We start from the raw sequence: 24,332 nt of genomic DNA, 5'->3' as shown, positions 1-24,332 counted from the left end.
ATCGAGGGCCGCAAGGGCTGGATTCATTCAAGTCACATAAAAAAATTTCATGGACTACCTTCGGATATAGACACTGTGCCCTGCACTCCCTCCCGGACTGATACAAAACTCCCTTTTGTTGAACCTAACAAATCTGAAAATTACAAACTGAAGCTTAGGCCCACCAAGTCGAGCAATTTGATTGTTTAAGTCCTCTCCAAGGTGAAGCGGTTGAATTGTCTCTGACATGTATCCCCTGGACCTAAGTAGAGGAAATACCGGGAAAATGTTGAAACGACAGGCGTATTGTAAATCACTGCGTAGCCACTGCATAGTGACATTATTAATTTTGTTTTTATTGAGTCTTTTAATAATTATTACAAGTATGTTGTTGCACATATATTACCCTATTTCTAGACATGTTTATAATGTTGCTGCAGAACATTCTTTTAGTGACTTACCTCCGCATGAATTGTCTTACAGACTTGCGCTGCGCAATAACACTTTCATTAGTATGTTACATCATTCCCATCAGACTAGTAACGCCACCAATTGTTGGGTGTGTGGCCGACTCCCTCCCTATCAGAATTATGAAGGAGGCCTGCCTTTCTTTCCGCATCCATTTACACATAATGGCTCCTGTGGAGCATGGTTTAGTTTAATTAATTCCATAGACTCAAACACAGCAGTTTACCAAGATCATTGGGTATGGGGAAACCTGAACCTAGTTTTACTCAAAATCTGCCACCCTGACAAGGAGGGTCGCCCCAAAAGAACAGGAACTGATCTAGAAAATGAAGTATATGGATTAGGTAATTTTACACCTAATCTCATGATTCTAAATGTCGTATCCGAAGTTGAGCTAGTCTTACCCACCATGTCAGTATTCCCAGCGAAAGGTGAATTGTGTGTAAGAAAGGTTGGTTCTATACATATGGGCCATAGTAAATGCACTACTACAGTAGAATTCGGTGATCAAGGCAAATCTTCATTCAGAGCTTCTCGCCACTCCTACTTTATATGTGGTCAGACTGCATATATGCGTCTACCTCTAGATTGGGATGGTACCTGCTACATAGCATTCCTTTTGCCACCTGTTTTCCTAGCTCCTCCTGATTATTACAGAAATATTCATTTAGTACACAACAGAGAACGGAGAAATCTCCCCATTGTCGATTACACTGAGACGGCATGGGACAAGTATGTAGATTTTAATAAAGGCATCTTTCCCTATATAGGTACTGTTACTAATAGTAAGCTAATACGTAGATTAACTAGAACCCTTGAAGCAGTAGTGAATGAAACTATTTCCGCCTTAGGCAATTTAACAGAAGAACAGTCTGCTATGCGGATTGTTGTGCTTCAAAATCGTCTTGTCCTTGACGTCATCCTGGCTGATAGAGGCGGAGCTTGTAGGGTCATCGGATCAAGCTGCTGCGTATTCATACCAGAAAATTCGCCATCCGTATATAAAGCCATCACTCGCCTTCATAAGATAGTAAGCCAGATACACCAGAACCCAGGCACTTGGACTTGGTCCAGTTGGTTTTGGAATACGGTATCAGCCTGGGGATGGAGAGTTTTATCCTTCCTAGGTATTGGCCTTCTCCTACTATTCAGTTGCTGTCTATGTCTACAATGTGGACCAGCAATTTGTGGTCTATGTGCCACATCGTGCATTCCACATCAAGATTTTCATTCAAGATCCCGGAAGAAGAAAGAAGAACAAATGATGCTATATGAACAGATCAATGGATTGATGAAGATTGATATCTCTTGAAGGGCAAGAAGGGGACAAGGAGGGAATGTGGAAATATGGATTTTTCTGGTCAGTTATGTCCCCTATCTTGGACCCCAACGGTTCTATGTGCATGTCACAAGTACATGTATGCTCCCTCCAGTTCCAGTAATGATGACGCAAACACATGTGCGTCCACCGTCAACATGTCCTCTGTCAGATCCGCCATAAATGGGCTGGATATTCCATTCCTAAATATGAAAGGCCACCGGCTTTATATGGTTCACTTATGCCATTTTACAGTCCAGGCAAGTAGGCCCTGATTCTGTCATCGAACTCCTCTTGCCTTCTGCCTCTGAAAGCTCCAGTTCAAGCCTGCATCTGTGACCATGAACTTTGTCTCATTCTCTGCGCGGCTCACGAAGCCTGACATCAGCCTATTCTCTGCCAAGAACTGTATTTCACCTTCGAGTTATCTGCTTCCCCCTCAGCCGATGCATTCCTGCCTAGTAGCTTAAGTAAACATTCTTCCAGTTACCAAGCAAAAAGGCCCATCTTCTCTGTCCTCATGCAAATAATTCATAGCCCTGTTACCATGGAATATTCCTACCCCCTCGCATTCAGTGTAGACACCCAGACGCTTGTACACGCACGCACAGTCAGTATAGAATAGATTCTGTCCGAGAGTCCTTCTTTTATGGATAACATAGTTCTTTAAACATAGGATGTTAGATATGATTTGGGATTAGGTTGACTTGACCCCCCAGACTTCTTGTCTCCACACGTAGAGCTAAATGTCAAGTCCCCGTCACCCCCTAGTTACACGTCAATTACACGTCAGACTGCTGCGCGCGCATCAATGCCAAGTATTATCTTATAGATCCACCTATGTATTACATCATAGCCAATCATGTTCCTTTTTTCTCATTATTACACCCATTTTCGGTTACGTAAAACCAAACGTCAATGTCCTTATCAATTGTTACGCCTACTGTATTCACTTCATTATGATGTATGTATTATAAAAGTTACTGCTTGTCAATAAAGTATGTACTTCACTTCCTGAACTCCCGTGGTGATGGAACTTGAAGCATCCGATTATAATCGCTTATTGGAATAAAGCCCATTCTGAAACTCTAATATCACGGATTCTGCCTCTCATTTTACTGAGCTACTTTATAATGTTCCTGTATCAAATTCAGTCCCGGTAAAGGAGAAATATTTACCACAGGCCCGTACCACTACGAGTACGCATACGCCAGGACACCCATAGTGATAGTGAGCGTACATGCGGACGTACGGACCTACCACTATTGGTGTTCTTGCGTATGCGTACTCGTAGTGGTACGGGCCGTACGCCCGCATGTACGCTCACTATCGCTATGGGTGTCCTGGCGTATGCGTACTCGTAGTGGTACGGATCGTACAAATGCCTGTACGCTCGCCAACACGATGGCTACACATACGGCAGCACTCCCATAGTGATATGGGAACGTACACAGGCCCTCTTCGCAGCAGTACAGCGTTTTTCACACATCACAGTGGTGACAGGCGGCACACCGGTAGGGATAGGGCGGACATAATTGTCCATGGATGGACATACTTGTCCATGGATGGACATACTTGGCCATGAATGGACATACTTGTCCATTAATTGACATCAAGGCATCGTCTGTGCATTACTACATGTGTTGGGCACAGGTGTGACGGCCTGTGGTGTGGAACATTACTCCTGAGTGGAGAAGGCACCAGATGTATGATGAGATGTCTACAGATGTACTGTGTGATGGTGCAATGTGTGGCAGGCATGGCCTTGACTCCTTTGACATGTGTGCATGTCGTACTGCACACTTTGGGTGAGCGTCACTGGCATGGCACGGACAACAACACACGGAAGTGTCCCCTGATGCCCGGTACAGGGGTTCTCACACCTGACTTGTCACTACCCACGGTGCACAATGTGACTATGTCATGTATGTGTGGGGGCTTCCCATCAGTTTGATGTTGGAGCACCCTCAAAAGCTGCAGCCGTTGCAGCAACCAACATGTGTCTGTGTGTAGATTGTCATTGCACACTGTTCCGCACACCATGCCACATGTGGTATCGGATGTGAGGTGCACATGTATGCATGGGACACGGAGTAGCGTGACAAGGACATGTCTGCATCCCCACAATGAATGTGTGGTGAGTCATGACATGTGCACCCTCATGGAAAGGTGTGTGGGCTGTCCTAGTGTAATGTCATGTGACCTGTGGCTCTAGTGTTCCGCTACCGGTCTCTGCAATCGGCATCCTACTTCTGCTGATGTGTGGGCGTATGTCACTCCTGTGTTGCATCTGGCTGTTCACTTGCACTGGGACACAGCTATTCCCATGGCATGGCATGGGGAGGTTCTCAATCTCCATGTGTAGCTGGGTCTTGGTAGGAGTGTCACCTTGCATCCATACGTGTCCTGGGCATGTAGCACATACCTGACTCCCCATGTAGCATATGTGTGTTGACAGATTAACATGTGCTCAGTACATATGAATTGTTGTCGTAGTGCACTCACTCTTCCTTGTCACTTCCAAATTACTGCAGAGCGCCGCCTCTTGCCCGACCAATTCCGGACTTGGCTGCCATGCGGGAGAATGACAGCATCCGGCTCTACCGCTTCACCCAACCGTTGATTCTGGAGCTGACGGCGAGACTGGCACCACACCTGCAACCGCAGCACAGGTATCCTACGGCACTGACACCCCAGCTGAAGGTAATGGCAGCCCTACATTTTCTTGCCACGGGTACCTTTCAAAATACCATAGCTCATGTTGGTGGCATGTCCCAGAGCATGTTCTGCCGTGTGCTGCATGATTTCTTAGAGGCCATGTTGATTCACCTGGATGACTTCATCAAGTTCCCAACCCCTGAACAGTTGACTGCGGTCAAGCGTGGATTCTATGCCCTGGGAGGGATGCCTCATGTCATTGGGTCCATAGATGGGACACATGTAGCTTTGGTACCACCACACGCACGGGAGGTGGCGTACCGCAATCGAAAGCACTACCACTCCATCAATGCCCTTGTGGTGTGTCAGTCCAACATGGTGATTTCACATGTCTGTGCTCGTTTTCCAGGATCAGCACACGATGCCTACATCATGAGGCGTAGCAGGATGCCTGAAATGATGATGCAGCTGCGCAACGAACGAGCATGTGTTGTTGGTGGGTACAGTCTGTCTGTCCTGTATGTTGCATAGCCTACCAGCACGACCGCTTCACCACTTCTAACGATGTGCATGTGCTTCCCATGTAGGGGACGCTGGCTATCCCAACATGCCTTGGCTGCTCACACCTCTCCGCAACCCCATCACGCCGGCCCAGCTCCGCTACAACACCGCCCATGGCCAGACAAGGCGAGTGATAGAGAGGACGTTTGGCCTGCTGAAGAGCCGATTCAGGTGCCTCCACAAGACCGGTGGCGCACTCCCATATGCCCCGGCGAAGGTCTGCAAGATCTTCATGGTCTGCTGCATGCTGCACAACATGGCAGTTGAAAGAGCTGTGCCACTCATCCTGGATCGACATGACGAGGACCATCCACCCGTGGAGGACGAAGGGCTTGGCAATGGGGCTAGTGATGTGGAGGATGTGGAGCCGCAAGAGGACATCCGGACTCGGCTCATACGCGACTTCTTTGCTTAGTGGTGAGTACCAGTGTCTGAGTGTGCACGCATTGGTCCCCGTGTGGCATGTGTTGTGATGTGTGTGTCCACCTGCATGTATGGCACGTGAGTCAGAGGTGTGTGTGGGTGTGTCACTGGAGTGATGGTGGCAGTGATGGTTGTATTTCCCCAGTCATTATTGTGACCTAGTGATAAGTGGCTGTGCTTTTTGTGGCTGACTTCTTGTGTGTCTCTCTTCCCCAGGTACTTGCGCATGCCGTCTGCTGCTTGCATTGTTGTGGCACTGCTCTTCCTCATGGACATGACATCGTGGGCTGACTCAGCGTTACAGGCACGGACACGTTTGGAAGTCTCCATAGGGTAAGGGATGCATCTGGGGTGTATTGGGTGTGGCAGTTGTTCACGATGTATGCACACTGCCCCTGTTGATGTTTGGTTCCTCTGCAGCCATGTAGCATCACCATGGGACACAACATGCAGCTGTGTACACCTGAATAGATGGTCTGCCTGGTTGACAGTCATCAGTGATGGGAAAGGGGATTGTGATGATGGCATCAATGTGTGTGACACTGCCCTCGGACACATACGGTTAGCATTGGCTTGACATGGTGTGGGACTTCCACATCAGCGGATCTATGGTGTATGGCAGTCTCTCCGTGAGCAGCTGTGGGTGTTTAGCTGTTAGCCGACGCTTGTGTGCCAGTTCCATGGCGAACACACATTTGTGCTGCAGAAGGGGGGTGCCAGTGTTGGACCCACATGTTACTCCACATGATGTGTTCATGTGTACTTCAAGTTGCCTCTGCAATCCCGAAAACATGAATAATAAAGGTGTCCCTATGCCTCCAAGGTGCCTCTTCTCACTCAATGCTGGTGTGTTGCCACGGTGCATCCAGCATGTCTGGCATGGTATTCCCTGATTGTGGCTATGTGTCAATGTGTCGAGTAGCAAGATGCATGCTGTGTGTGTGGGCTGAGACTGTGTATTGGCCATGATGTCCATGACTGTGTGGGTATTGTGACATGTGCCATCCCCAAGCATCCAACGTTGTCCAGGACCCCATTCTCTGCATCCACCGGACTCAAGCTTGCAGGACATGGTTCTGCCACCTGTCTACACATACCTGGGTGCCCCCCAGGACACTGGACTGGATCCCTGACCTCTGCGCATGACTGTTGCTGTACTCAATGTGTCTGTCAGTACGGTTGTTCGGCCACCCCCTCAGCTGGTTGGGCCCATCACGGGTGTGTATGGTGCTCCATGTCTGTCTTGCCTAATACACTGTGACCCATGTGTCCTGTGCCAGACTCAGGCCCCAGGGTGTGGATGGTTGAAGACAAAAGATGACTTAGGCATATTTAGACTTTACAAGACACATGTTAGGTAATAATGCAACCAGCAGGCATCTACTCTTCATAGTGTGATTTATTATTGGGGGGGGGGGAGACAAAGTGAGGGGCTTTCCGGGAGTTTGGAATCCAAAGTTCAGTAGGGGAGTTGGTGTCCTTGCCATTTGAAATCCTCAGAGTCCATGCCACAGTCTTTGTCAACATTGGTCAGCCAGTGACCAGCAGGGCCATGTGGCAGAGAATGTCTCTTGATGCTGTGATGCTGTTGGTCCAGTGGGCCAGGTGCCAGGCCAGGTGTCCTGGGAGATGGTGATGTAGCGCCGACCCTCACGGTCCTTTCCGTGGACGACCCGGCCTCCTGCGGGGACCCTCAGCAGCAGGCCGTGACGATGTCTGGGATGCTCCATCGGATGTTTCCTCCTCCTCCTCCTGATCCCTCCCTGTGGGTGGTGATGTTCTCCGCCTTCTGGCACAGGGAGGGTCGGCCATGTTGTCGGCCATCCGACGGAGTGTATCGTGAATCCCCTGGAACGCCGTCACTTGCTCAGCCTGTCTGTCCTCCATCCTCCGTTGGTGTCGCAGTAGACAGGCATGTTGCGTGGCCTGCTGGGTCTTTATCTCATCGAGGGTCCCCTTGATCTCATTGAGGGTGGACACAACCTGGGCCATGCCCGTGGTGTCCTGCCGGTATGTGTCCATGATGTTTCGGACATGGGCAAATACCGGTTCCCCAGCCAACTGGTCAGGCTCGCGCCTCCGCCGTCCTCCACTCCCACCACCCCTGCCCACTTGCACCTGGCCTGCCCTTGTGAGTACATCGGGTCTCCGGGACCCCTGAGGGGTGGCATTGGCGTTGTCGCCTGCCTCCTCCTGGGTGCCCGGGACACCGTGTCCCTCCTGGCCAGCCTGGCTGCATTGTGGTGTTGGGGCAGGGATCCTGGGTGTCTCCTGGGATGTGGCAGGAGTGGGGGTGGTGGTTGGCACAGTTGTACCTGACGCAGGTGCTGCAGGTGGTGGGACACCAGAGGGGCCAGGTCGGTCGGGGTCGTCCACAGAGTGGTGAGAGTGGTCGCTGCCGGTGGGATCGGGCTCCCGCAGATCCGGGTCCTGTGAGTCTTCCCCCCCAGTGTTGGGGGGTGAACCACGACGTTGACCTGTGTGTGAGAGAGACAATGTTAATTTTGGTCCATGCAACATCCATGTTTCATCAGTTTCAAAGTTGGGACATTTCCTCTTGGAATTGGGATCTGTCTTGCATTCCACTCACAGTGCACTTGTGCATGGGTGTGTCCCTTGTGCACCACTTTGGCCCCTTTAACTATGTGTGGCACGGTCTTCCTTGCTGCGTCAAGTGTGACTGCAGTCAGCAGTGGAGTGGGCAGGTGTGGCGAGCCATGCATTGGCGCCTTCCGTGTAGCACTGTACATGTGCACATGGAGTGGATCCACACACTTATATGGTCCAGGTAGCTGTCGTTGTGCTCGTGAACAGGTTGTGACATGGCCCTGTGTTTTGCCATGGGGAAGAGGGGGGGTTCTGGGACTGGCCACCCTTGTCTACATGCACGCAGTCTACCTGCTGACGAGCAGACATTCGCACACGCCACACGGCTGATTTGCTCTCCCTGTGTCTCGCTCCCTCTGTGTCCCCCTCTCCCTCCCTCTGTGTCCCCCTCTCCCTCCATCTGTGTCAGCCTCCTCCCTCTGTCCGTCTCCCTGTGTCTCCCTCCCTCTGTGTCCCCTTCTCCCTCCCTCTGTGTCCCCCTCTCCCTCCATCTGTGTCAGCCTCCTCCCTCTGTCCGTCTCCCTGTGTCTCCCTCCCTCTCTGTCCCCCTCTCCCTCCCTCTGTGTCCCCCTCTCCCTCCATCTGTGTCAGCCTCCTCCCTCTGTCCGTCTCCCTGTGCCTCCCTCCCTCTCTGTCCCCCTCTCCCTCCCTCTGTGTCCCCCTCTCCCTCCCTCTGTGTGTCAGCCTCCTCCCTCTGTCCGTCTCCCTGTGTCTCCCTCCCTCTCTGTCCCCCTCTCCCTCCCTCTGTGTGTCACCCTGTGTCACCTCAGCCCAGCTTCCTGGGCAAACACTGTTAGCAGCTCTTTGAGTGGCCCTTGGCTTGTTGATGTGAGTTTGTTTCTGGTCTCCAGGCACCCATTGGGTGTGATGTGTGTTGGTGCGCTGCTGCTGTGGTGGTGTGTGCTGCCACTCTTTCACAATGTTGGCTGTTCATTAGCTGCTGTCATGTGCAAAATAGTGCCTTCACCCCCATGTGTTGATGCAAGGCGTCCGCCATTTGCTGGCAAGTCATTCCTGTGTTGGGACACACTGTTTGTCTGGCTGTGACCTAGGCCATATGGGCAGAGGGCATTGTTGTCTGCTTCTGAGTTGCACTATGTTATTTTTTGGGCCCAGCCTCCCGCCATCCGGGTTACCGTGTCATGTGTTGGTGTCTTCTGTGGCCTGTGACTTGACATGATCCAGCTGGGTGCATGGGGCATGGTGGCAGCAGTGGCATGTGCGTGCTCATGGAGTGTGGTTGAGTCATGCGATGGCTTGGGGTGGTTGCGTGCCTGTTAGTGATTTTGGTTGTGGATGCCGTTCCCCCATGTGAGGTGCATTGTTTGTGTACTCACCCGGGTCTCGGAGTCCCTCTAATCCTTCGACTGCCTCCACCGGCAGTATGGCCATCACCCTCTCCTCCCAGGGATGGTAGTGTACGGGTCTGCGGGAGGGCCCTCCTCCGGTGGCGTTGGCCTGGTCGTGTTCCTCCTGCCTCTTGGCTCGGACCCTCCTCCGCAGATCGTACCACCTGTTCTGGCATTCCTGCCTGGTCCTTCTGGTGTCCCCAACAGCATTCACAGCATCGATGATGGTCTGCCACATGGCTGTTTTTGCTACCATGCTGGTGTTTCTGACCAATGTTCCAAAGAGCTGTGGCTCGACTCTGAGGGTTTCATCAACAAGAACCTCCAACTCACGGTTACTGAACTTTGGATTCTTGGTAGTGGGCATGGTGAGGGGTGTGGGTGTGGATGGTGGGGGGGGGTGGATGGTGGGGGGGGTGTGGATGGTTGTGGGTGTGTGGGTGTGGTTGTGCAGGTGTGTGTGTGTGTGAATGTGATGAGGGTGTGTTTGTGAAGGTGGTTGTGTGGAGATGTGCAAGTGTAAGGTGTGGTGAAGCTTGTAGTAAGGTGCTGTAAGTTGTCTGTGGTGTCTGGCAGCAGTGAGTCTGTTGCAAAGGCTCATGGTTTGTGTGTGTGGGCCCTTTTTATTGGTCCATTGGTGGGTGTGGCTGTGTTTGAAGTTTGGGTGGGTGTGTTATAAGGAGTGGTGGTGTTTAGGGCCTCTGTTTGTTTTTGGCAGATGCAGGTCAGTGTATGTGTTTTTTTAGTGTTTGTTGGCCATGTTTAGTGGCTTTGTGCCATTCGAATAGTGTATTCTTGTGTTGTTTTGTTTTGTCCTGGTTGTGTACGTGCGTTTTAAGCGTGTGTACGGTGTGTAGATGGGCCATTTGGTTGTACGGCGCTGTCCTTGTGTGTGGCTTGGCACGACTCGTACATGCGGTTGTGATGTTGGGGCATGGGGTGCGCTCCGTACTTAGGAGGTTGTGGTGGGGGTGCGACTCGAACGTACTGGGGTGTGGGTACACGGTGTTACGACACGTACAGGGGTGGGGGTAGGACTCGAACGTACTGGGGTGTAGGTACACGGGGGTATGACACGTACAGGGGTGGGGGTAGGACTCGAACGTTCTGGGGTGTGGGTACACGGTGGTACGACACGTACAGGGGTGGGGGTAGGACTCGAACGTACTGGGGTGTAGGTACACGGGGGTATGACACGTACAGGGGTGGGGGTAGGACTCGAACGTACTGGGGTGTGGGTACACGGTGGTACGACACGTACAGGGGTGGGGGTATGACTCGAACGTACTGGGGTGTACCTAGACGGTGGTACGACACGTACAGGGGTGGGGGTACGACTCGAACGTACTGGGGTGTGGGTACACGGTGGTACGACATGTACAGGGGTGGGGGTACGACTCGAACGTACTGGGGTGTGGGTACACGGTGGTACGACACTTACAGGGGTGGGGGTACGACTCGAACGTACTGGGCTGTAGGTACACGGAGGTATGACACGTACAGGGGTGGGGGTAGGACTTGAACGTACTGGGGTGTGGGTACACGGTGGTACGACACGTACAGGGGTGGGGGTAGGACTCGAACGTACTGGGGTGTAGGTACACGGGGGTATGACACGTACAGGGGTGGGGGTACGACTCGAACGTACTGGGGTGTGGGTACACGGTGGTACGACACGTACAGGGGTGGGGGTAGGACTCGAACGTACTGGGGTGTGGGTACACGGTGGTACGACACGTACAGGGGTGGGGGTACGACTCGAACGTACTGGGGTGTACCTAGACGGTGGTACGACACGTATAGGGGTGGGGGTACGACTCGAACGTACTGGGGTGTGGGTACACGGTGGTACGACACGTACAGGGGTGGGGGTACGACTCGAACGTACTGGGGTGTGGGTACACGGTGGTACGACACGTACAGGGGTGGGGGTAGGACTCGAACGTACTGGGGTGTAGGTACACGGGGGTATGACACGTACAGGGGTGGGGGTAGGACTCGAACGTACTGGGGTGTGGGTACACGGTGGTACGACACGTACAGGGGTGGGGGTAGGACTCGAACGTACTGGGGTGTAGGTACACGGGGGTATGACACGTACAGGGGTGGGGGTACGACTCGAACGTACTGGGGTGTGGGTACACGGTGGTACGACACGTACAGGGGTGGGGGTACGACTCGAACGTACTGGGGTGTGGGTACACGGTGGTACGACACGTACAGGGGTGGGGGTACGACTCGAACGTACTGGGGTGTACCTAGACGGTGGTACGACACGTACAGGGGTGGGGGTACGACTCGAACGTACTGGGGTGTGGGTACATGGTGGTGCGACACGTACAGGGGTGGGGGTAGGACTCGAACGTACTTGGGTGTGGATACACGGTGGTACGACACATACAGGGGTGGGGGTACGACTCGAACGTACTGGGGTGTACCTAGACGGTGGTACGACACGTACAGGGGTGGGGGTACGACTCGAATGTACTGGGGTGTACCTAGACGGTGGTACGACACGTACAGGGGTGGGGGTACGACTCAAACGTACTGGGGTGTGGGTACACGGTGGTACGACACGTACAGGGGTGGGGGTAGGACTCGAACGTACTGGGGTGTGGGTACACGGTGGTACGACACGTACAGGGGTGGGGGTACGACTCGAACGTACTGGGGTGTACCTAGACGGTGGTACGACACGTACAGGGGTGGGGGTAGGACTCGAACGTACTGGGGTGTACCTAGACGGTGGTACGACACGTACAGGGGTGGGGGTAGGACTCGAACGTACTGGGGTGTGGGTACACGGTGGTACGACACGTACAGGGGTGGGGGTAGGACTCGAACGTACTGGGGTGTAGGTACACGGGGGTATGACACGTACAGGGGTGGGGGTATGACTCGAACGTACTGGGGTGTAGGTACACGGGGGTATGACACGTACAGGGGTGGGGGTACGACTCGAACTTACTGGGGTGTAGGTACACAGGGGTATGACACGTACAGGGGTGGGGGTACGACTCGAACGTACTGGGGTGTACCTAGACGGGGGTATGACACGTACAGGGGTGGGGGTACGACTCGAACGTACTGGGGTGTAGGTACACGGGGGTATGACACGTACAGGGGTGGGGGTACGACTCGAACGTACTGGGGTGTGGGTACACGGTGGTAGGGCACGTACAGGGGTGGGGGTACGACTCGAACGTATGGATGCTGGGGGGAGTGTTTGGCGCGTATGCGGGCACATATCTCCATGGTTGCAATGGGAGTTCGGTGCGGACGGTGTTTTTACCATACGGTTGTGAGTTCGGACGCACGGGTGGGATCGTGATTCCTCGGTCGGACTTGACTTTTCACGTTTGTACGGTAAATCGTCCGAGGACGTGTCGGACACATTTTCCGACCCGAGGACGTCTGGGGAATGATTCCGAATGCGGTTCGTATGGACTTTTTACCATGCGAATCGTGATTGCCAGTTCGTACGCAACTTGTACGATTCGTACGGTAAAAAGACCGGATACGAGTCGCAAGGGGATTTTTTCTACCAGATCGTAATCGGCACCAATATGTAAAGTACTTATTTCACTTCAAACAGTTTTAAAGTGAAAACAAAACAAAAGAAAAATGCCACACCAATTTAGAAAAAGAGAAAAATGTCATACATTATTTGATATCAAAATGACAGAAATCCGGTCAGTAGACCAGAAGATGTGCAATTTTCAGTTTGAATATCATTATTAAACTTTTAAACTACATAGTGTATAGCATTTAGGGTAGCATATAACATGACATGGTTTAGCATTTCATAGAGTGAAGAAGAGAAAAAAAAGAAAGAAATAAAAGATGTACGAAACAAAAAGGAAGTGGTTAGGGAAACAAGGCTGTCAGTGCCTGTTGAGATGGGTAGAGAGAGGTCCTGTCTAGAAAGGTCACATCAGCGGCAGAAGTCTAATAGACATGGATTCGACATCGCCCTCCGGGACAGGACGAAAGCACAAAGTCTGTCCATGATGTATTGTTTTCTGTCAGGTGTATCATATCAGGCAATGTACATACCCCAGATCTCATCAGACTTTGCCATTTGGTCGTTTAACCTATAGACCACATGTTTGTGTGAGGCCACAGATTCCATGGTATCATGCCATTCTTCTTCTGCTGGTGGTTTGGGGGATTTCCAATGACTATACAAACGTTAGCTACTCCCAACGCCATGGTCAGTAGGCCTGGGCATGAAATTCTGCTCTGCTAGCAGAGTTTGAGATATTTTTCCCACTGGGCGTGGCACGTGGAGTTCTATGGAGCAGGGTTTTTTCCTCGCTCACTCTCGCCAGCTCTAAATTGGCAAGAGCGAGCAAGGAAAATCTTACTTCAGACACCTTCCCGCCAAGATTACTCAATGCGGGCGGTTGCGGATGGCCTCTACAGCTCGAGTTTAGAAACCTTCTGGCCACGTTGAGGAAGCTGCCGCTCGAGAACATCATCTAATTTGGCGGCAGAAAGAAGCAGCACCCTCTTCCACAGCACATGGTGCCATTGGTGCTGATTTTTCAGTGCAGGACATACACCCAACGTTAAAAATCAGCATGAATGGCACGACCTAATGCACTCTGCCACTTGCGGAGCTCAGCGCAGCACGGCAGAGCTTTTTGATCACTTTGCGGAGTTACGCTTAGCAGGACTCTGAGAATTCCACCCAGGCCTAATGGTGAGCCATCTTCTTTTGTGTGGGTGGTGGTACCCACTATGTACTGTTTATCATGCAGAAGCGCAAGTTCTAAGGAGGGTAGGATGGCATGATCTTTGACCCTTTGCTGTTGTTGCCATATTTGCATCCAGTACAGCTGTAGACTCGAGAATGTGCACTTTGTAGACAAGTAGATGTGGACATCTCCAACAGTGTGTGTGTGTGGCGCCAGTTTGGCCTTGTTGAGTTTGTATGGGGACCAGTGACAATCGTGTAGTATTTTGTAGATACTGAATTCCATGACCATGACAAAATCTTGCATGAGGCTAGTTTGAATTAGCTTGTACAATTCTTCTTACATATAAACTTAGTCCAGGCGAGGCTGCCAAATCTTGTGGAGGTATGCCAGGGTTGATTTGAAAACAAAGCATCAATCAAAGTTTCATACAGCTCTGACACATAGCTTTGTGTGAGTGTCCCATCTGACCAGGTAATCATGGAGAGTAGAGTTTCTGAAGGTGAATGATGGATTGCACAGCTTGCTAGAAAGGCAAGTCCTCAATTGCAAGTATCACAGGAATTGGGAGGAGTCCTTTCTTTCTTCTTTTTTTTCCCCCAAAGGGACAAGAGCATACAAAATAGCTTCATTTCATTATAGAACAAATATCATGTAGAACAAATTCAGTTCACTATATTACAATCATCATATTGAAAAAATAAATGTAATTACCTTCAAAGAGCAAATTATATTTTTAGTTTAAAGTTAACTTCAAATGTGTTGGAGAACAATAAAAAAAAATCAAGACGAAATCCATAGCTTCCCATCCTGCTGAATCATAAGGCATCATGAACAGGGCATTCAGTTAATATAAAAAGTTGTCCCCGCAAAAGCCAATGGAAAGTGGGCAGTCAGTTCCCTTGCCCACAGGACCATACTATATACAGAGCCCAGCCAGGTCAATCCATTACTGACTATAGCCAATCATGCACTAACCAATCCTCATATCCTAGACAGCCAATCACCCAGTTAATCATGGGGAACCAGATCTTCATACCCGCCTTTTGGCCTCCCTACCCTTACAGTTGTATAAGGATCTTTCCAGAAATACCCAATAATCGCCTCAGCCATGACTGGGTCATAGGAGGCTCTGCATTTTTCCACATCATTGCGATAAAAAATCGAGCTACTGCCATTGATGTAAAGATAAAATAGGTTTCTTTCACTTTCTTTCACGTGGCTATTGTAGCCGAGAAGCATCATTAGTGAGCTAATACATATCTCTTTACCAAATAGTTTCCTCCAAAATGTCTTGATACCTTCATTCAGTGACTGTAATTTCTCACAGCTATTGAACATGTGTATAAAATCTGCCGGGCCATCTCCATACCTAGGACATTTATCATCTTCCATTTTATCCCATCCAAACTACTTTGCAGGAATAAAATATAAACTGAAGACCGTTTTAGAATGCTGGGCTTTTATATTAGATGAAAGGTGAACCTTCATTCCTAGTCAAATAGAATATATATAGATCTGCTTTCCCCTCCCATAACTTCCTTGCCCAGTTAGATTCTGCCTTCTTGAGATCATCTGAGGCTGTATCAATTAGGAGCTGATGTACTTGTCCTATCCTGCAGTCTGGTTGACTTATTGCACCAAAGGAGGGATTCTTTCCAGGGAGAAAACACCTACATTAATTTGACTAAAAAATTCCCTTGCCTGTAAGTACTTACAAAAAGAGCTGGCCCCTATTCCAAAATCCTACCGCAATACCATAAATGAGCATAATTGACCAGCAGAATATAGGTTCCCTACCTAATTGAGACTGGATTGCCTAACCATTATGCCATAAAAGTTGGTCGGAAAAAGTGGGGACCTCTATAGGGGAATATATCTACTGAATCACTTGATCTTTATCAATTTTGGAACCTACGCTTTAGACTCTCCAAGCGGCGATCACGCACTTAAACCACACTTATTAAAAATAGCTCAGCTCAACTTGTCTGATAAGACAGCCCTAAGCTGCTTTACCAAGAGCAAGCTCATATATAGGAAAAGGGGCTAAGTCATATCCTGAATCTTCCATATTGCTCCTTTCAGAAGGGAACAGTATCTCATCTGTAGTAAGAGGGATGCCCAATAATAAAACAAGAAACTGGGAGCAGCACAGCTCCCCTGGTCACGTGGAATATTTAAACATTTGATGGATCGCCTGATCTTATATTGCCAAATAAAATGTATGCAAATAGAATCCAATTTCCTGAGTACATCGAGGGAAATAAAGCAAAACAGCTAGAGCGCTTTAGGTCAAACTATCATTTTATGAAAATTAATACGCTTCAAGTCAGTACTAATCTTGTTTATCAGGGGATCAAAATTAATATGGCATCTAGTAGCTACCTTAGGGTTATCCTAATCCCGATATACAAAGCCATATCCATCCTGCAAGTATCTTCAAGGGAAATATTTTCGGTACAACAATTTGAGTTTTTTTCCCTGTTCTATAAATACCCTGATCTCCTCCCATATTCCTCAGCCAATCATTCAACCTCAGCTATCGCCCTGCCGGGGTCAAAGGTTAGTACTGCGATATCATCCGCGTATGCTAATATTTTTGTATCAAAGCCATTATTTCACACTGGCTTTATTCCCTGGCTTTGGGCAATTTGCTCAATAAATTGGTCTATATAGAGGGTGAATATTATTGGAGAACAAGGGCATCCCTGCCTTGCCCCTCTAGTTACATCAATTCTCCCTGATTCTTGACCCATAATTTAAAGTCTGGTATGGGGAGTAAAATTAATTACGTTAATGACCTTCATCAGGCATGGACCACACCCCTGTTATTTCCGAATTTCACATATATAGCACCATGACAGTGATCCAGCAACAATACCAAACATTGATCAGGGATCAATAATCAATAACATCATAACACAACGGCCCATACACATTCACCCAGAATCCCTGATGCGCTGGGGTCAATTTATAAGTTCCAACAATTCTTTCCCTTTTATACATTCAAATGAGACATCTTTTAATAACTAGTTTTTAGTATCAACTTTCCTTCTATTTGGTCGATGGACCAATTAGTTGAATAGTTGATGGCAATGATAACTACTATCTTACCAACCATTTAATCAATAAAAATTATCACAGACTCTCGATAAGGTTAATAATGAATGTATCACAAATAAAAAAAAAACGAAGCTCAATTGCTTTTGGTCACAAATTACAAACACTGAACCTCACGGAAGGTGAAATTATAAATAAATACAAACACATCCAAGTTAAACAATGACTTTATGCAATGAAGGAGAGAATAGAGTAGAGCAAAAGTTTCAGCAAATATTTATGCCAAACATAATATACCTAACGGAGGGGATAAATGAAGAGACAATAGTTTCATCTAAATAATACATATCAATAAGTCATTGACGGAATGGATAGATGGTGAGACAAAAGTTTCAGAGATAAAATACATTAATGTTTAGATTCTAAGAGCGATTTAGGCTAAATACAAACCTATTGGTCTGTAGGAAAAACACCACTGCGGCCTAGGTGATGGTGGGGGTTTCCCAAATAGAATCAGGGAACAAAGGGTATAAAGACAGGGACAGGACAGGTCAACAACAGCTAGGCCTCTCTGCAAACCGATGGACATCTCCCCTCTCCTCTTAGCCTAAGCTAAAAACACACCCCTAAAGGCACCCCAATTATACTCGAAAATTGACATGTCAATCCCACAATTGTTGCTAACTATCATCGAACTCGCACAAGGATTGGTGGGCTCGGGACACCATCATAGTTTCACCTTTAATTCAACAACTTCATTGTGTAAATTAGTTTCCCAGGGTCTGAGTCTTAGTTCGTTCTCACGTTCCCCACATAAGATACAAAATTTAACAATTTAATTTCACAAACTATCATCATCCGCAGTATGCATCTCCAGTCCCACGCCTGGGTACAACATTTGGCAGTTGTCTGACACTCTGGCCTTCACCCTTTTCATGTCATCTGTGGTGCACAGTGCGTCTAGTTTGCCTCATGACAAAATGGACTCACTCCTTGAAGCTCTCCCTCCCACATTAGCTCATTTTATAAAGATGGCTGCTTCATCCAGCACACTAAAGTAAATGAAAATGAATATTTATTAATTATATGATAATAAAACCTTCACTGTTTACCACCCACCTTGCACTATTCCCCATTAATGTTACCTAGCATAATCTTAGTGCAAAAGCTGCAATAATAATTACTTTAAAGGAGGATGCAGCATGCAAAATACTGATGCACATGCGGCCTATTGATGCAATTTCTTCATTTTCCTTCAGAGCACAAAAGTTATTACATATTATTTATTTACGTATTAGTTCAGGCATGCGCAAAGCAGTTAGCTTGTGTTCATGTTGGGTGTACATTAGTTTTACGACAATTAGTTACTGTTTGTACGTATTATGGGGGTATAAATTCGAGCAGGTTTCATTTTTGTGAAACCCTGCTCCATCAACACTCTATCACTCTATCTCTACGTCGAGGAGGATCATAGTCATCTGGTCACCTGTTACTTCTGCAATATCTAATAGAGTTATAGTTTGTTTAACATGGTCTGTTGTTCCTTTACAAGGTATAAATCCATGTTGCCATGATGTGACCAGATGGGCTATGATCCTCCCCAAGCGGACTGCCAGGATTTTAGAATAGAGCTTGGTGTCAGAGTTTATCAAAGAGGTGGGCTAATAAAAGGCTGGGCTATCAGGGTTTCCCTTTATTTGGAAAGGTGACAATATTCGTACCATGCCAAGACAGAGGGGATAACCCATTCTGCTGTACTCCTACAAACAGATCTAGCAAAAACAGAGCTAATTCTGGCTGCAATATCTGATACAATTCAAGGGAATTCTGTCAGGACCAGCCTCCTTCCCTGAAGCCAGGGAATGCAATGCATTCATAGCTTCCTCTAAGGTTATATCTGCTACCAGATCCCTATCTGGGTCTAAACTGTCCCTGGCCTTCCTCTATCCCTGCAGCTCCTCTACCAGGGCTAGTGGGTCAGGCATCTTTGCCATATAATTCTCTGTAATACTCCTCAAAAACATTAATGATGTCAATGGAATATTTGGCGATCGACTCATAGTTCCTCTTGATTTTTTCAATATTTTTCCAAGCTTCCCTTTGTCTTGTACGCAATGCTAATAGTCCCACAGCAGACTCCCCCATATTCATAACTTTCCTTTTTAGGTGCCTGATGCCCTTCAGCGACCCTCCTAATATGATAGCTATTAATCTCAGCTTTTACCATCATGATTTCTCATTGAATTTGCCCCTCCTTCTGCCCCAGCAAAATCCTTTCTGTGTGATTTTTTTTCCAGCATGGCTATTTTTTCGTACACACCAAATGGTCTACCCTCTCAGTTCTGTTTAAAAGCATCCCAGACCACCCCTGTGAGTCACTAGATCTGATCACATCAAAATACTCAATCACCCATTTCCTCATGTGCATGAAAAATGGGCTATTTAAGAACAGTTTCCTAATGAAAGTCCTCTTGGTTTGGGACTTAACGCTACGCTGCCTTGAGATTTCCAATACTAATGGACTATGATCTGAAAAAAAACAGTTGCAATTTCTTGATTTCCACCTCGCCCACTTGTCTGGTAGAGGCCAAAAAACATTCTAATCCATCATACATAATTTCCTGTTTGGAAAAGAAAAGTATGTGAATGCCAGATCAGGGGCTTTCTTAACGTCCCATATATCGATGAGTCCATGACTGTCCATAAGTGACACTAAAGCCCTATGTACTTGGGGTTTTCTCCCATGGCATTTTCTCATTAGGCTCCTTCCTACCTCATGGTGTATATCTAGGTCCACACATATTATCAATGGGGCTGGCCAGGATGCAAGCTCCACTTCCATCTCTTATACCTTAGGATAGTCCTGGTTTGAGCCATAAATAGAACAAACCGTCACCCTTACCTGAAGCTCCACAACCACCCACCTATCGCACATATCCGCCAGCATCCTCTTGACAAGCCCAATGTTATTTTTAGCGAGTATTGCGACAACCCTAATCCAAGATCTTAGTGCCTACCCCCTGATTCTCAGCAGTTCCCTCTTTCTCCATGGACTATGCATTTCCTGTTGACATATTTCCTCTGGACCAAGAGATCTAAGTATCTCCGCCATCTTCTGCCACTTAATCTTATCATTTTGGCCTCCCACATTTACTGAGCATATGGATAATTTACCCATTTAATATCCAAAAGAATATTGCTATGCTTGTTCATTGCACCATTATTCTCCAACATTCAACATAGCCGAATAGCTTGAGTTCCAATCTTCTAACACTTTGCCCTCTTTTTTCCTTACTCGCTCCTGGGATTTTTGTATGCCACCCATACAACTGCACCCCCCTCCTGGCCCACTTTCCACTCCCCAACCACTAATACGCCCCTGACCCTCCGTGAAGAGATCCTCTCTGATCCCCTACCCCCTATCACCCCCACACCCTACCCCCCCACCCATGACAGACCAACCATTGGTTAGTAGAGATGAGAGCAATCTTTCCGACCAGGCCAGCATAGAACTACCCATGAAAACAAAAAGAGAAGAAAAGAAGTTCTAGTTACACAATACACGCCCCTCGGTAAAGTGAATAAGAGAAAACCATAGCAGGAAAATCACCTGATTACCCAACCGATTAGTAGCCCTGAAGCAGGGCTCTAGAGTGAAATCCCCATAAGTCCACAATGGTATATGTACTTGATTAAAAAAAATTCTTGCTTTAAATTCCGAAGTAAAGAATCAAGTCCGGTCCCACAGACCTCTTTCAGCCATGCCGGGTTGTTAAAATAACATCGGCCCCTTTGTCTTGAAATGGTTTGATTAGCTGTCGTAAACGCCATTGCCTCTCACCAGCTTGTGGCAGAAATCGAGTCAAAATATTTCTTGTTAGAGGGTTTAAGAGATGATTAAAATTTCAATGTGATGCCTATGAGTGCTAATTACCCTTGCATCTTCTTGGTCAACATGTGTGTGCCTTACTAGGCCCCTGTTTGTGGTCCCAGGCTTTCTTCATGACCAGGATCCCTGGTATCCTACCTTAATCACTAGTCACACTCTTCCATCACGCATTATAAAGATTTATAAATGTCAACTGGGAACTGTTTGTTTTTATCAGAACTTTGGGGTATATCAGCAACACACGGCGATAAACATCGCAAAGCGCGCTTAGCGCTTTTTTATTTATCACCGTCTATCACTGGAATTTATCGCCCGGTTAGCGTGTTATCAACAACGCGTTACTCCAGGGCGATAATATTCCAGCGATATCCAGAGAAATGGGCCAACATCGCTGGAAAACCAGCGATGTTGGATTATGGTGATACGACCCTGTGGTCGTATCACCATAATCCACCTCCCATGTTAGATATGCCTTCGGCAGGAATTTAACAGACGTTAAATTCCTGCGTTAAGGCATAGTTAGCGGGATTTAAAATATCGCTACCCCTCGTTGATGATATCACGAAACTAGACTAGCGATATTTTCCCATGGTGTTTTGTCAGGCACGTCTCCTTTGCATCTCATTAGAGATGCAAAGCGAGGCGTGAACAAAACGGGAGCTGAATCAAGGAAACACGCGATAGCGTGTCCTTGCAAGTAATGCGATATAATTATCGCCGCTTTTCGCCCGAAAACGGACGCTAAAGCGGCAATAATTATATCACCAGCCCTTGATAATATGCCCCTTTGTTCTGCGCTAACCTTTACACTGTCTAGTAGATATATACAATCACCCCAAACAGAATAAAAGAGGAAATAGATACCTTGATCTAGTACCGTTAGCCAAAAAGAGCCATAGCCATGTCCTGGCAATCAGCAATAGCACAACCATTGATATGATGACACAGAGAGAAGACCTATTGCCCACCAATGGGATGAAATACTTTGCACATTTACAGACAAATCTACAGTTGATGAAATAAACACAATCACTGACTTTCAACATATGATATGTCCGAACAGACCAAAAGGCATTGATGCTGATGGTAAACTCGCCCCTAATCGAAATCCATTGCCCAGAACACAGTTCTGAATGGGCGCAGTCCCACTACCATCCCTTCGAGCACACGACACACCAGCAGGAAATCCGACCCATGTGTGGTTAAATGGTTTATTACTGTTGTTTCGTCTTAGTTAAAATACATGTATGATTCTGAAAAACAGTACAAAATGCTGTCATAATAATTGCCTTTGGGCTCTTTACTCTTGGTTTATTCACTGGGCGAGATTGCAGTCGTTAAGGGTGATTTGTGTAAAAATGAAGTACAGAGATATAATAGAGGGGTTTGTTGCAGCTGAAGGCTCTTGTGGTCGGATTAAATCACTTCCTAGCATATTGTATATTATTCAACCTGTCATGAGTTGCATGCATAGTATAATATCCTGGAATGTGTGGGGTCTGGGTAATCCTACTTGTAGTGTCCTGCTGGACACCCTTTAGTGTCTCAGCAGGCACTTAGTATACCAGCCACTCCCTCGAGGGCTGTGTAGTATCCTGCTGGATACATTCTACTGTTCCACTGCTGATGTAACCCACACTAGACACCCACCCACCACAGGCGTCACCAGTCAGGTGACCCTGTCACTAAAAGGGGCTGGGCGCACTTGCCCTGGGCAAGATATCGCACCAAACTATGTAGTGTCAGTGTCCGTCATTTCTTGGAATGTGGGCCTGAGGCCCAACACCATAGGCTGGACACACTAGCACCCCACACCCATGCACCACAGGCGTCATGAGTGATGTGGACCTGCAAATAAAAGGGCCCGAGTGCACGTGCTCATGAATGATTAACTAACTAAGTATACCTCGTGTCTGTGTCACTTATTTCAGTAGCATGTGGGCCCAGGGCCCACAATAGTACATTGGCGACGAGCGGGTCTGACCCCGCGTGTTTGATGCCAGCAGCTATGCAGTTCCTCGAGGGGTAAAAGTAGCCACAGCACGAGGTAACCCCCGCTCTCTCTACTTTCACGACAGCCCATGGAGAGAGGGGAAACCATGTCCTTGCTGTGAAATAGGGAGAAGAGACTGCTCGTCTACAACAGTCTGATGCCCCTGCTGTCATCTGCCTGCAGAAAGACTTCTTGAATCGGCGGGAAGTGTAACGAGGAGTAGTCAGCGCCAGTGAGAGATGGTGCCCCAGACCTCCTCAAGGTATGTAAAGGCATGTGAATGATTAGGCCACCCCTACCTGCGGAGGCGACTGTAAGCTGCCCCGACTGCCACCATCTGCCTCAGTGAAGAAGTGCTGCGGCCAGGCCGAGAAACGTCCCACTGTGTGAAGTCGATGCCGGCAGTAGAACACAACACCCCTCCCTCAATCCAGAGTGCCCAGACTGAAGCTGCACCAACATTTCACCCGCACCAGCATTGCCAGCATCCCCGGGAAACTGCAGCAGAAGGAGGAGACAAACGGGAATCGCCCCATATCTGCACTGCCCTGCTCCCCAGCAGGAGAGAAGCGTGGGTCAGTCTGGGGGGCATCCAGCATGAGTGATACTCCCTCCATGCAGCGAACAGGGCCTGTAGTGCTAAAAAGTCTGCCGTGACCTGTATTTGAAGTACAAGTGTTGCAGCGCGGAAAACCTGGGTAACGGGAATCAAGACAAAACTCCCTTACCTCATATATCCTCCCTTCGTCACAGGCCAAATATCACATTAACACATTCACTCGTACAATCATCGGTGGGGCCCATAACACCAACATTCACACTCTGCTTCTCACTGGCCTGCACTTACAGGAGGAATAACTGTTTCCAAGCGTTGACATGAAAAGAATATCTTATAACCTGTAGAGAGGAAATTATTTACACTTCTAAATCCCAATACCCTTATCACTACACATCATAAACCCTAACATTAAGATACTCTTTTCACGTAATTGATGGATCAAATTAGTTGTTTTTGTGTTTGATGATTTAGTCCAGCTAAAACCTACCCAAAATTCCTAATTTACTCCCTTTCAATAAACATCCAAACACATTTTCTGGTTAATCAATAATTTATTTTATCTAAATAGTGCAAGAATTTAGTTCCATCTAATACATTTATTAATCATTACGTAAATCACAGAACACCATATTTACCTATTCTGGCTATCTGTCATCCTCTAAGTCATCAATTTAGTCGTCAGCACGCTACAGTCCCAAAGATCGGGTCAAGGACCAGAGACGTGCAAATATCGATCAGTGCCCATAAATTATCAATCGTCCATAGTTC

The sequence above is a fragment of the Triturus cristatus genome, chromosome 4_1 (genome assembly GCF_964204655.1).
Source record: "Triturus cristatus chromosome 4_1, aTriCri1.1, whole genome shotgun sequence".
NCBI lineage: Eukaryota > Metazoa > Chordata > Amphibia > Caudata > Salamandridae > Triturus > Triturus cristatus.
The sequence above is the reverse complement of the archived record's forward strand: the minus strand, read 5'-3'. Positions refer to the sequence as shown.